Raw genomic sequence first — 15,168 nt, 5'->3', positions numbered from 1 at the left:
CTTCCTTCCTCCTCCTCAGTCGGCGTTTGTGCTCCATTGGGCATCGAGTATAACTCAGTGGTGGCCTGTCAGACAACAAAACAAAACAAAGGTCAATCGACCAATTCGCAGCGAAGCAGAATGAATAAAGCAAGATTACAATTGGAGATAAGTCGTCATACCATGTCCGGTGTGTAGGTACAGTCGAGTGGTGGGATCCTCCTAGCCCCTCGAGGGTTGTCCTTATTCCCTGTGATTGCGGTCACCCACCTCTCCAGTGTGGCATCGTCGACCGCTTCTGGATGGACCTGAGTGGTGTCTTCGGTACCACAGTACAGCCACATCGGGTGGCCTCGGTACTGAAGCGGTTGGATGCGCCGTCTAAGGAAGACCTCCAGAAGATCCATACCCGTCACTCCGTCCCTAACGAGTTGGACTACGCGCTCCATCAACATTTTTACCTGAGCTTTCTCCTCAGGAAGCACCTTCAGAGAAGAGGGTTTGTCCACTCGGTCCATGGAGAACGGAGGGAGACCAGTTGACTGCCCCGGCATCGACTCGTCTTGGCAGTAGAACCAAGTCGACTGCCACCCTCTGACCGACTCAGGAAGGGTCATGGCCGGGAAAGTACTCGTATTCCTCATCTGAATCCCAAGACCCCCGCACATCTGGATAACCTTAGTCCTCTCATCATCCGGACTCGCCTTTTTCACCGTCTGTGTGCGACAGGTGAATATGTGCTTAAAGAGACCCCAGTGTGGTCGACAACCCAAGAAGTTCTCGCGCATGGACACGAAAGCAGCAAGATAGGCAATGGAATTGGGAGTGAAATGGTGGAGTTGTGCCCCAAAGAAGTTCAGAAACCCTCGGAAGAAAACACTCGGCGGCAGAGAGAATCCACGGTCTATATGAGTGGCTAGGAGAACGCACTCACCCTCCTGCGGCTGCGGTTGACACTCGGTCCCCGGAAGCCTTGCTGACCCGTGGGGGATCAGACCCTCGTTGGCCAGGTCATTGAGATCCGTCTCGGTGATGGTCGAACGGATCCAATCCCCTTGGACCCAACCTTTTGGCAGGCGGGACCTTGATGAAGATCCACCCCGACTGGACGCTCTCCCCTTCACTTTCCCCGTCGCCGTCGCCTTCTTCGCGCGCTCCAAGGCCGCCGTCTTCTCCTTCACCATTGTCGCCGGCGAAGCACGCGAGGAGTGGATAGGCAGAGGCGAGAGCAGGCACAGCGGGCGGAGGCAAAGAGGGCAGAGAGGAGAATGAGAAGGCACTGTTCAAAAACCCTCACCCGACGCTTTATATAAGGACGCTTCCGAGTGGCTGACAAGTAGGCCCGGGCGGTCCTGTCACATCCCGAAACAGTCGTGCACGCATGATACGTGGCGAAATATGCGGCGCAGAAATCGAGGCGTCCACACCTTATCCCATCCGAGTACCGCGGTCCGCCCCGCTTCGCGTGCTTCCCAAAATTCGAATCCCACAAAATCCGCTAACGGCAGATCAATCTGTCAGACGATAGATTTCCTGCGATCTGTCGCTCGGAAGTTCACTAAGTTCAAAAGTTCACTCGACAGAAGAAAGGAATGGATCAAGGCGACTGAAAGAAAAGTTAATGCCAACGCCAAAAAAGAAAAATCACTGATCCAGGATACGACATAATCAGAGCACGGGAAATAGGTCGGAGAAAATTATCAACCCCTTCCTCACTTGAACCTCGATCCATTCGGGGGCTAATGATGAAGTCATGTACCTAGGGTAGGGTCATGGACCTATCTAGGATACCCTACCCAAGGACATCCTTAGAAGAAGCTACCTTCCAGTCGACCAAGAGGGACTTCACTCGACGAACTCAAGGACACTCGACGATGAAGATAGCCACTCGACCATGAAGCTAACCGCTCGACGGCCAGGAGACCTAAAGTCACTCAGCACACAACGGTCTGTCATTAAGTAGCTTTAATAGTCTTCATGGCACTTTATGAGGGCGTTACCAGTAACCCCCTGTCTTAATGTACTTTAAACCCTGCATAACTGAGGGCCGAAGGGGTCTGGCGAACTCTATATAAGCCACCCCCTCCTCAGTGTAAAGGGTTCGCACCCCTGTAACTCATATACACAGAAACCAGTCGACCGCCTCCGGGCTCTGAGACGTAGGGCTATTACTTCCTCCGAGAAGGGCCTGAACTCGTAAAACACTCGTGTGTACAACTACTCCATAGCTAGGATCTTGCCTCTCCATACCTACCCCCCATTCTACTGTCAGACTTAGAACCACGACAATCCCCCTACCGAAACACGCCCTCAGCCTCGCCTCAATCTCTAAGCTAGCACCATGAACTTACAATACAAGAGACACAAGATTTATACAGGTTCGGGCCATCGTTGTGGTCTAATACCCTACTCCTGTGTGTGGTGGTGGATTGCCTCTTGGGCTGATGATGAACAGTACAAGGGAAGAACAACCTTGCAGGAGAGGTGTTCTTGTGCTGGTGTGGTGTGTAGATGAACTTCACTTCCTCCCTTTCTACTGTGGTGGCTAGCCCTATTTATAGAGGCCATGGTCCTCTTCCTAAATATTGAGTGGGAAGGGATCCAACAATGGACATTTTGAAAGGGGACAACTAGTACAAGCTATCCTGACTAAAGGTGGTCTTCGCCTGTCAAACGACACTGGTGATGATGCTGTCTTGGGCTCCACAATGACCTCCGTCCTGCCGTCCTGCTGGTCTTGGTTTTGTTGCACCGATATGGAAACCTTTGCTTGATGCCTCGGTACTCCGCGCCTGCGCTTGCCCCCTTAGCACCAAAGAGGAAACGAGGACACTGTGCGGGCTGGCGCCCGCCTGGACTTGGTCATCATGGCTTGCGTCACGGGAACCTCGTGAGGTACCCCTTGCCTTGATCTCTCCGCTTCCCTCGCGAGCCTGCGTGGTGAGGCCACTCCTGAGGAGGCCTTGCATCATCTGCCCCACGAGGCTTGGCCCCTCGCGAGAGTCTTGAGTGTTGGTTGATGAAGACGGGCCCTACTGGGCCACTGGTTGAGCCATGCCGCGGGTCACAGGCAGGCAAGTCTGGGGACCCCCGTTCCTAGAACACCGACAGTAGCCCCCGGGCCCAAGGCGCGCTCGGACTTGGCTTAGCGGCGAAGCCAAAGGGGAAGTGCGGAGCGCCACAGGCCCCAACAGCCTGCGGCCTTGGTCGACATGTGGTGACTGATTGGACGTGGGCGTCTCCGCTTCCCCACGCTGCCTCGGCAACTGCCCGACTTGACGAGTCTCTGTTGCATGCAAAAAGGGTTATCATTACCTGCGATCATGGAGGTCGACGGTTGGCGTCCCTTGGGCTATTAATGAGGAGGGGTGAGAGCCCCTCATCGCCCATCTCTTCTTGCTCCGCCTGCTTCTTCTCCCCTGCTCCACCTCCAGTCTTGATACCAATGGTGCCGATCCGTAGATTCTCGGCCGAAGAGAAGGGGAAGGCTCCCCGAGATGGACCTGACCCGCTCCCGTCGAAGAAGAGGCCGGCCCACTGATAACCCACAAGTATAGGGGATCACAACAGCTTTCGAGGGTAGAGTATTCAACCCAAATTTATTGATTCGACACAAGGGGAGCCAAAGAATATTCTTGAGTATTAGCAGTTGAGTTGTCAATTCAACCACACCTGGATAACTTAGTATCTGCAGCAAAGTGTTTAGTAGCAAAAGTTTTAAGATAGTAATGGTAACAGTAGCAACAATACAGGTAAATGTTTTTGGGTTTTTGTAGTAGTTGTAACAGTAGCAACAGAAAAGTAAATAAGCGAAGAACAATATGTGAAAAGCTCGTAGGCAATGGATCAGTGATGGATAATTATGCCGGATGCGATTCCTCATGCAATAGTTATAACATAGGGTGATATAGAACTAGCTCCAGTTCATCAATGTAATGTAGGCATGTATTCCGTAAATAGTCATACATGCTTATGGAAAAGAACTTGCATGACATCTTTTGTCCTACCCTCCCGTGGCAGCGGGGTCCTAGTGGAAACTAAGGGATATTAAGGCCTCCTTTTAATAGAGAACCGGACCAAAGCATTAACACATGGTGAATACATGAACTCCTCAAACTACGGTTATCACCGAGAAGTGTCCCGATTATTGTCACTTCGGAGTTGTCGGATCATAACACATAATAGGTGACTATAGACTTGCAAGATAGGATCAAGAACACACATATATTCATGAAAACATAATAGGTTCAGATCTGAAATCATGGCACTCGGGCCCTAGTGACAAGCATTAAGCATAGCAAAGTCATAGCAACATCAATCTCAGAACATAGTGGATACTAGGGATCAAACCCTAAGAAAACTAACTTGATTACATGGTAAATCTCATCCAACCCATCACCGTCCAGCAAGCCTATGATGGAATTACTCATGCACGCTGGTGAGCATCATGAAATTGGTGATGGAGGATGGTTGATGATGACGACGGCGATGAATCCCCCTCTCCGGAGCCCCGAACGGACTCCAGATCAGCCCTCCCGAGAGAGATTAGGGCTTGGCAGCGGCTCCGTGTAAAACGCGATGAAACTTTCTCTCTGATTTTTTCTCCGCGAGACGGAACATATAGAGTTGGAGTTGAGGTCGGTGGAGGTCCAGGGGGCCCACGAGATAGGGGGCGCGCCCTACAGGGGGGGGGGGGGCGCCCCCCTGTCTCGTGGACAGGCCCTGGGCCCCCTGGTGTATTTCTTTCGCCCAGAAATTCTTATTAATTCCAGAAAGTGCCTCCGTGGATTTGCAGGTCATTCCGAGAACTTTTCTTTTCTACACATAAAACAACATCATGGTAGTTCTGCAGAAAACAGTGTCAGTCCGGGTTAGTTTCATTCAAATCATGCAAGTTAGAGTCCAAAACAAGGGCAAAAGTGTTTGGAAAAGTAGATACGTTGGAGACGTATCAACTCCCCCAAGCTTAAACCTTTGCTTGTCCTCAAGCAATTCAGTTGATAAACTGAAAGTGATAAAGAAAAACTTTTACAAACTCTGTTTGCTCTTGTCGTTGTAAACATGAAAAGCCAGCATTCAAGTTTCAGCAAATATTACGAACTAACCATACTCACAATAACACATAGGTATCACAATTACTCATATCAATAGCATAATTAGCTAGCGAGCCATAATAATAAATATCGGATGAAAACACTTTGTCAAAACAATCATAACATGATATAATAAAATGGTATCTCGCTAGCCCTTTTTGAGACCGCAAAACATAAATGCAGAGCACCTTTAAAGATCAAGGACTGACTAAACATTGTAACTCATGGTAAAAGAGATCCAGTCAAGTCATACACAATATAAATCAATAATAATGAATGCAAATGACAATGTGCTCTCCAGCTGGTGCTTTTAATAAGAAGGATGATGACTCAACATAAAAGTAAATAGATAGGCCCTTCGCAGAGGGAAGCAGGGATTTGTAGAGGTGCCAGAGCTTGATTTTAAAATAGAGATTGAATAACATTTTGAGCGGCATACTTTCGCTGTCAACGCAACACCTATGAGATGGCTATATCTTCCATACTAAATGCATTATAGGCAGTTCCCAAACAGAATGGTAAAGGTTTATACTCCCCCAACCACCAACTAGCATCAATCCATGGCTTGCTCGAAACAACGAGTGCCTCCAACATACAACAGCCCTGGGGGAGTTTTGTTTAATTATTTTGATTTGCTTTGATCTTTTTGATCATGGGACTGGGCATCCCGGTTACCGGCCCTTTCTCGTGAATGAGGAGCGGAGTCCAGTACTCTGAGAATAACCCACCTAGCATGGAAGATATAGGCAGCCCCAGTTGTTACATGAGCTGCTCAAGCATACAAAACAGAATTTCATTTGAAGGTTTGGAGTTTGGCACATACAAATTTACTTGGAACGGCAGGTAAATACCGCATAGGTAGGTATAGTGGACTCATGTGTAACAACTTTGGGGTTTAAGGAGTTTGGATGCACAAGCAGTATTCCCGCTTAGTACAGGTGAAGGCTAGCAAAAGACTGGGAAGCGACCAACTGAGAGAGCGACAACAGTCGTAAGCATGCATTAAAATTAATTCGCACCGAGTACAAGCATGAGTAGGATATAATCCACCATGAAGATAAATATCGTGAAGGCTATGCTGATTTGATTCAACTACATGCGTGAACATGTGCCAAGTCGAGTCACTCGATTCATTCAAAGGAGGATACCATCCCATCATACCACATCATAATCATTCTAATAGCATGTTGGCACGCAAGGTAAACCATTATAACTCATAGCTAATCAAGCATGGCACAAGTAACTATAATCTCTAAATGTCATTGCAAATATGTTTACTTCATAATAGCTGACTCAGGAATGATGAACTCATCATATTTACAAAAACAAGAGAGGTCGAGTTCATACCAGCTTTTCTCATCCCAATAAGTCCATCATATATCGTCATTATTGCCTTTCACTCACATGACCGAATGATGTGTATAATAATAAGAGTGTACGTGCATTGGACTAAGCTGGAATCTGCAAACATTCAACTCAAGAGAGAAGACAAGTAATATGGGCTCTAAATTAAATAAACAATCATGCATATGAGAGCCACTAAACATTTTCAATATAGTCTTCTCGACCCCCAAAGGAAAGAAAAGAAAAGAAAACTATTTACACGGGAAAGCTCCCAACAAGTAAGAAGAAGAACTAGAAATCTTTTTGGGTTTTCATTTTAGTTACTACTACAAGCATGGAAATTAAACTAACTATTTTTTTTTGTTTTTTTTCAAGGTTTATCAAGCACAAAAGAAGAAAACTAGAAAAAGGAATTTAAACTAGCATGGATAATACAATGAAAGAGTATGAGCACCGATGACTAGTGTGTGAACATGAATGTAAAGTCAGTGAGAAATACGTACTCCACCAAGCTTAGGCTTTTGGCCTAAGTTGGTTTAATACCAAGGACCGCCGCTACTCTCTCCGGTGTAATGAGAGGTGCAATCAGGATACCACTGGCTGGTCATCTCCGGATCCCACTGATCAGATGATGCACGATAAGGGTCCATCTCAGGTTCCGGTTCCGGTTCAGGTTCTGGAGTAAAAGCTTGAGCTCGATGATTGTTCACCGCCTCCGGTGTGACAAGAAATTTTTCTACAAGCAAATCAAACAACAGAGGCGCATGCAAGATAATAACCTCAAAGTGTTTCTTATTGAATCTAAGTTTATACAAGAGCATCCTATCTTCGTTATCAACAATAAACTTATGTGCTACCATGCTCTTGTAATCTAGAATGTGAGGAGGCAATTTTGTCTCCTTTTCCTCATGGTACCTAATGGGTATCTGAAAATGTCTAGCAAGACGTGCATCATAGATACCTCCAAATATGGGGCCTTTTGTACGATTAAGGGCTAGCCGTTTAGCAACGACGACACCCATATTAAAACTATTGTCTCCAAGCAAAGCATGTTGAAGAATGATAATATCAGGAACACTCAAGTTTCCACTATTCCCACGACCAATCAAGCATCTACTAGCGAATATGGCAAAGTAGCGTAGAACAGGAAAGTGTATGCTAGAGACTTTCACCTCGGAACCCTTCTTTGGCTCCTCTACGGCGATAATATCAACAAAGCCAGCCACGTCTTCACGATGGGGTTCCTCTAATTCTCCCTCATAAGGTGTCCTACATACCACGCAAAAATGACGTAAATACATTTCTTTGAACTCGTCATATAAATGAAATGATACTCCAGGCGGTGACTTCTTAGGATAAAAATAAAAGTTTTGCACGAAAGTGTTGGTGAGTAAGAGATAATGATCGATTCGGTCATTGATGAAACCAGTGAGGCTTGCAGTCTCGATTAAAGCATGAAAGTCTTCATGAATTCCGGCCTCTTTCAAGAAATCATCACATGGCCATTCACACGGTCGTACTTCCGTTAAGCGAGGAAGATTATACTTGGCTTTTTCCTTCTCTTTAGCTTGTTTTTCCTGTGAGCTTTGGCTAGAAGAGCCCCTCAAAAGTTTCCTCAACATTTTCTGAAAATTTCTGAAATTTTTAGTAACTTCAAAATAAAAGTACATAAAACTAAACAAGATTGATAGCAACTACTCCTACAAGTGCCTAGAGCCCATATCATGCATTAGAATTGCTTGGGACCTCAAAAATTTAACATGCAAGCTCAAGAACAGGGTCACCAAGACAACAAGGATTTGCAATGAATAAAGAACTAGAACAAAGACTAATTCGACCAATGGAGGAGTCACATACCAAGCAACAATCTCCCAAAGCAGTTTTGTGAATGGAGTTTTGACCTAAGAGATCGAAAATCGCAGCAAAACGAGCTAGAACTCGTGCTTGAGCTGGATGGGGATTTTTTTGGGTAGAAGATGAAGTGTGTGGGTGCTGACATAAGTGGAGGGGAGCCACCAGGGGCCCACGAGACAGGGGGCGCGCCCTACAGGGGGGCGCCCTCCTCTCTCGTGGCCTAGTGCTTGCCCCTCCTGCAGTGTTTTCAGTGCCTAAAATCCTCAAATATTCCAGAAAAAACATACTAACTTTGTAGGGCATTTGGAGCACTTTTATTTTCAGACTATTTTTTAATGCACGGATAATTCAGAAAACAGACGGGTAATACTATTTTTGCTTTATTTACTCTAAATAACAGAAAGTAAAAGAGGGTACAGAAGGTTGTGCCTTCTAGTTTCGTCATCAAAATGAATCCGCTAACAAGGTTGATCAAGTCTTGTTAACAAACTCACTCCGAATAACACGAAACCAGAGAAATTTCGAATAACACTAAGTTACCTCAACGGGGATATGAAAATCCTCAACAATAAGAATATCATACTTTTTCTTGATAGTAGGGAGAGGAAATTCAAAATCTCCAAAAATGATAGTTGGAACTTTTTCAATAGAATTGATGCTATGAACTTGAGATCGTATCCTTGGAAAGTGTACCATATGCTCATTGCCATTAACATGAACAGTGACATTGCCTTTGTTGCAATCAATAACAGCCCCTACAGTATTAAGAAAAGGTCTACCAAGGATAATAGACATACTATCGTCCTCAGGAATATCAAGAATAACAAATTCCGTTAAGATAGTGACATTTGCAACCACAACAGGCACATCCTCACAAATACCGACAGGTATAGCAGTTGATTTATCAGCCATTTGCAAAGATATTTTAGTAGGTGTCAACTTATTCAATTCAAGTCTACGATATAAAGAGAGATGCATAACACTAACACCAGCTCCAAGATCACATAAAGCAGTTCTAACATAATTTCTTTTAATGGATCATGGTATAGTTGGAACACCTGGATCTCCAAGTTTCTTTGGTATTCCACCCTTAAAAGTGTAATTAGCAAGCATGGTGTAAATTTCAGCTTCCGGTATCTTTCTTTAATTTGTGATGATATCCTTCATATACTTAGTATAAGGATTTACTTTAAGCATATCAGTTAAGCGCATGCGTAAGAAAATGGGCCTAATCATTTCAGCAAAGCGCTCAAAATCCTCATCATCCTTTAACTTGGATGGTTTAGGAGGAAAGGACATGGGTTTCTGAACCCATGGTTCTCTTTCTTTACCGTGCTTCCTAGCAACAAAATCTCTCTTATCATAACGTTGATTCTTTGATTGTGGGTTATCAAGATCAACAACAGGTTCAATCTCTACATCATTGTTATTACTAGGTTGAGCATCTACATGAACATCGTTATTAGCATTATCATCAGGTTCATGTTCATCTCCAGATTGTGTTTCAGCATCAGAGATAGAAGTATCATTGGGATTCTCAAGTGTTTCTACATTAGGTTCACTAGAAGTTTGCAAAGTCCTATCATTCTTCTTTTTCTTCTTCTTCTTAGAAGAACTAGGAACATCTAGATTATTATTCTGAGAATCTTGTTCAATTCTTTTAGGGTGGCCTTCAGGATACAAAGGTTCTTGAGTCATTCTACCAGTTCTAGTAGGCACTCTAACGGCAAAGTCATTTTTATTATTCAACTCATCAAGCAAATCATTTTGAGCTTTGAGTACTTGCTCAGCTTGAGTAGCAACCATAGAAGCATATTTGCTAACGCGGTGAAGTTCATCTTTAACTCTAGCAAGATTATCACCTACGCGTCCTATCTTGAAAACATTATTCTTTAACTCTCTACCAACATAAGCATAAAAATTTCTTGTCTAGCCATAAAGTCATCAAATTCATCCAAGTATGGGCAATGAAATTTAGTAGAGGGTATTTCAACTTTATCATATCTATAGAGAGAATTTATCTTTACTACCCGTGTCGGGTTATCGAGACAATCTGGTTCTTCAGGCGGTAAATTTAGACCATGTATTTCTTCATTAGGTGGTAAATTCTTAACTTCTTCAGCTTTAATACCTTTTTCTTTCATTGATTTCTTTGCCTCTTGCATATCTTCTGGACTGAGAAATAAAACACCTCTCTTCTTTGGAGTGGGTTTAGGAATAGGCTCAGGAGTTGGCTCAATTGGTTCAGGAATTACTTCAGGAACTGGCTCGGGAAGAGTCCAATTATTTTCATTAGTCAACATATTATTCAATAATATTTCATCTTTGTCGACTGTTCTTTCCCTGAAAACACAACCAGCACAACTATCCAAGTGGTCCTTGGAAGCATCAGTTAGTCCATTATAAAAGATATCAAGTATTTCATTTTTCTTAAGAGGATGATCAGGCAAAGCATTAAGTAACCAGAGAAGCCTCCCCCAAGCTTGTGGGAGACTCTCTTCTTTAATTTGCACAAAATTATATATTTCGCGCAAGGCAGCTTGTTTCTTATGAGCAGGGAAATATTTAGCAGAGAAGTAATAAATCATATCCTGGGGACTATGGACACAACCAGGAGCAAGAGAATTATACCAAGTCTTAGCATCACCCTTTAATGAGAACGGAAATATCTTAAGGATATATAAATAGCGAGACTTCTCATCATGAGTAAACAGGGTGGCTACATCATTCAACTTGGTAAGATGTGCCACAACAGTTTTAGATTCAAGGCCATAAAAAGGATCAGATTCAAGTAAACTAATAATATCAGGATCAACAGAGAATTCATAATCCTTATCAGTAACACAGATAGGTGAAGTAGCAAAAGTAGGATCGGGTTTCATTCTAGCATTAAGAGACTGCTGCTTCCATTTAGCTAATAATTTCTTGAGATCATTTCTATCATTGCAAGCAAGAATTTCCATAGCAGCTGCTTCATGCATAACATAACCCTTAGGAACAACAGGTAATACATAATCATTGGGGGAAAGTTCATCATCACTATCATCAATAATAGGTTCTTCAATATTGTCATTCCCCCGAACTCTAGCAAGTTGTTCATCTAGAAATTCACCTAATGGCAAAGTAGTATCACGCACAGAAGTAGTTTATCATGCATAGCAGAAGTGGCATCATCAATAACATGCGACATACCAGAATTCGTAGCAGTAGCAGGTTTAGGTGTCGCAAGCCTACTAATAACGGAAGGAGAATCTAGTGCAGAGCTAGAGGGCAGTTCCTTACCTCCCCTCGTAGTTGAGGGAAAAATCTTGGTCTTAGCGTCTTTCAAGTTCTTCATAGTGATCAACAGATATAAATTCCAAGTGACTCAGAGAATAGAGCTATGCTCCCCGGCAACGGCGCCAGAAATTAGTCTTGATAACCCACAAGTATAGGGGATCGAAACAGCTTTCAAGTGTAGAGTATTCAACCCAAATTTATTGATTCGACACAAGGGGAGCCAAAGAATATTCTTGAGTATTAGCAATTGAGTTCTCAATTCAACCACACCTGGATAACTTAGTATCTGCAGCAAAGTATTTAGTAGCAAAAGTGGTATGATAGTAATGGTAACAATAGCAACAATAAAGGTAAATATTTTTGGGTTTTTGTAGTAGTTGTAACAGTAGCAACGGAAAAGTAAATAAGCGAAGAACAATATGTGAAAAGCTCGTTGGCAATGGATCAGTGATGGATAATTATGCCGGATGCGATTCCTCATGCAATAGTTATAACATAGGGTGATATAGAACTAGCTCCAGTTCATCAATGTAATGTAGGCATGTATTCCGTAAATAGTCATACGTGCTTATGGAAAAGAACTTGCATGACATCTTTTGTCCTACCCTCCCGTGGCAGCGGGGTCCTAGTGGAAACTAAGGGATATTAAGGCCTCCTTTTAATAGAGAACCGGACTAAAGCACTAACACATGGTGAATACATGAACTCCTCAAACTACGGTCATCACTGAGAAGTGTCCCGATTATTGTCACTTCGGAGTTGTCGGATCATAACACATAATAGGTGACTATAGACTTGCAAGATAGGATCAAGAACACACATATATTCATGAAAACATAATAGGTTCAGATCTGAAATCATGGCACTCGGGCCCTAGTGACAAGCATTAAGCATAGCAAAGTCATAGAAACATCAATCTCAGAACATAGTGGATACTAGGGATCAAACCCTAACAAAACTAACTTGATTAGATGGTAAATCTCATCCAACCCATCACCGTCCAGTAAGCCTGCGATGGAATTACTCACACACGGCAATGAGCATCATGAAATTGGTGATGGAGGTTGGTTGATAATGACGACGGCGATGAATCCCCCTCTCCGGAGCCCCGAACGGACTCCAGATCAGCCCTCCCGAGAGAGATTAGGGCTTGGCGGCCGCTCCATGTCGTAAAACGCGATGAAACTTTCTCTCTAATTTTTCTCTCCGTGAGACGGAAGATATAGAGTTGGAGTTGAGGTCGGTGGAGGTCCAGGGGGCCCACAAGATAGGGGGGAGCGCCCTACAGGGGGGTGCCCCCTGTCTCGTGGACAGGCCCTGGGCCCCCTGGTGTATTTCTGTTGCCCAGAAATTCTTATTAATTCCAAAAAGTGCCTCCGTGGATTTGCAGGTCATTCCGAGAACTTTTCTTTTCTACACATAAAACAACATCATGGTAGTTCTACTGAAAACAGCGTCAGTCCGGGTTAGTTTCATTCAAATCATGCAAGTTAGAGTCCAAAACAAGGGCAAAAGTGTTTGGAAAAGTAGATACATTGGAGACGTATCACCCACCGCCATGGAGGTGAGGTCATGAGGTGATACGTCTCCAATGTATCTATAATTTTTGATTGTTCCATGCTATTATATTACCCATTTTGGATGTTTATGAGCTGTACTCTACACTTTTATATCATTTTTGGGCTAACCTACTAACCGGAGGCCCAGCCCAAATCTTTGTTTTTTTTGCCTATTTCAGTGTTTCGAAGGAAAGGAATATCAAAGGAGTCCAAACAGAATGAAACCTTCGGGAGCGATCTTTTTGGAACAAACGCAATCCAGGAGACTTGGAGTGGACGTCAAGCAGCGAAGGAGGCGGCCACGAGGGTGCCCGGCGTGCCCTAAGGGGGTGGGCGCACCCCCCACCTTCGTAGGCCCCTCGAGCGTCAACCGACCTACTTCTTCCTCCTATATATATCCACGTACCCTGAAAACATCCAGGAGCACCATGGAAAACTATTTCCACCACCGCAACCTTCTGTATCCGCGAGATCCCATCTTGGAGCCTTCACCGATGCTCCGCTGGAGGGGGAATCAACCACGGAGGGCCTCTACATCATCTCCAAGGCCTCTCCGATGAGTTGTGAGTAGTTTGACATAGACCTTCGGGTCCATAGTTATTAGCTAGATGGCTTCTTCTCTCTCTTTGAATCTCAATACAATGTTCTCCTTGATCTTCTTGGAGATCTATTCGATGTAACTCTTTTTGCGGTGTGTTTGTCGAGATCCGATGAATTGTGGGTTTATGATCAAGTTTATCTATGAGAAATAGTTGAATCTCCTCTGGATTCTTTTATGTGTGATTAGTTATCTTTGCAAGTCTCTTTGAATTATCAGTTTGGTTTGGCCTACTAGATTGATCTTTCTTGCAATGGGAGAAGTGCTTAGCTTTGGGTTGAATCTTGCGGTGTCCTTTGCCAGTGACAGCAGGGGCAGCAAGGCACGTATTGTATTGTTGCCATCGAGGATAAAAAGATGGGGTTTATATCATATTGCATGAGTTTATCCCTCTACATCATGTCATCTTTCTTAATGCGTTACTCTGTTCTTTATGAACTTAATACTCTAAATGAAGGTAGGAGTCGGTCGATGTGTGGAGTAATAGTAGTAGATGCAGGCAGGAGTTGGTCTACTTTTCACGGACGCGATGCCTATATACATGATCATGCCTAGATATTCTCATAACTATGCACTTTTCTATCAATTGCTCGATAGTAATTTGTTCACCCTCCTTAATACTTATGCTATCTTGAGAGAAGCCACTAATGAAACCTATGCCCCCCAGGTATATCTTTTATCATATAAGTTTTCCATCTGCTTTTATTTGCATCTTTTATTTTCCAATCTATATCATAAAAATGCCAAAAATATTTATCTTATCTTATTATCTCTACCAGATCTCACTTTCGCAAGTTACCGTGAAGGGATTGACAACCCCTTTATCGCGTTGGTTGCGAGGTTCTTGTTTGTTTGTGTAGGTGCGTGGGACTTTTGAGGAGCCTCCTACTGGATTGATACCTTGGTTCTCAAAAACTGAGGGAAATACTTACGCTACTTTGCTGCATCACCCTTTCCTCTTCAAGGGAAAAACCAACGCATGCTCAAGAGGTAGCAAGATGGATTTCTGGCGCCGTTGCCGGGGAGGTCTTCGCTCAAGTCAAGACATACCAAGTACCCATCACAAATGTTGGGGAACGTTGCAGAAAATAAAATTTTTCTACACTTCACCAAGATCAATCTATGAGTTCATCTAGCAACGAGAGAGAGGAGTGCATCTACATACCCTTGTAGATCGCGAGCAGAAGCGTTCAAGAGAACGGGGTTGAGGGAGTCGTACTCATCGTTATCCAAATCACCGATGATCCTAGTGCTGAACGGACAGCACCTCCGCGTTCAACACACGTACGGTTGGGAAGACGTCTCCTCCTTCTTGATCCAGCAAGGGGTAAGGTGAGGATGATGAAGAACCAGCAGCGCGATGGCGTGGTGGTGGATGCAGCAGCGATCTCGGCAGGGCTTCGCCAAGCTTCAGCGAGAGGGAGAGGTGGTGCATGGAGAGAGGGAGGCGCCAAGAGCATGG

This window comes from Triticum aestivum, chromosome 3B (genome assembly GCF_018294505.1).
Source record: "Triticum aestivum cultivar Chinese Spring chromosome 3B, IWGSC CS RefSeq v2.1, whole genome shotgun sequence".
Taxonomy (NCBI): domain Eukaryota; kingdom Viridiplantae; phylum Streptophyta; class Magnoliopsida; order Poales; family Poaceae; genus Triticum; species Triticum aestivum.
This window is presented reverse-complemented; position numbering follows the sequence as displayed.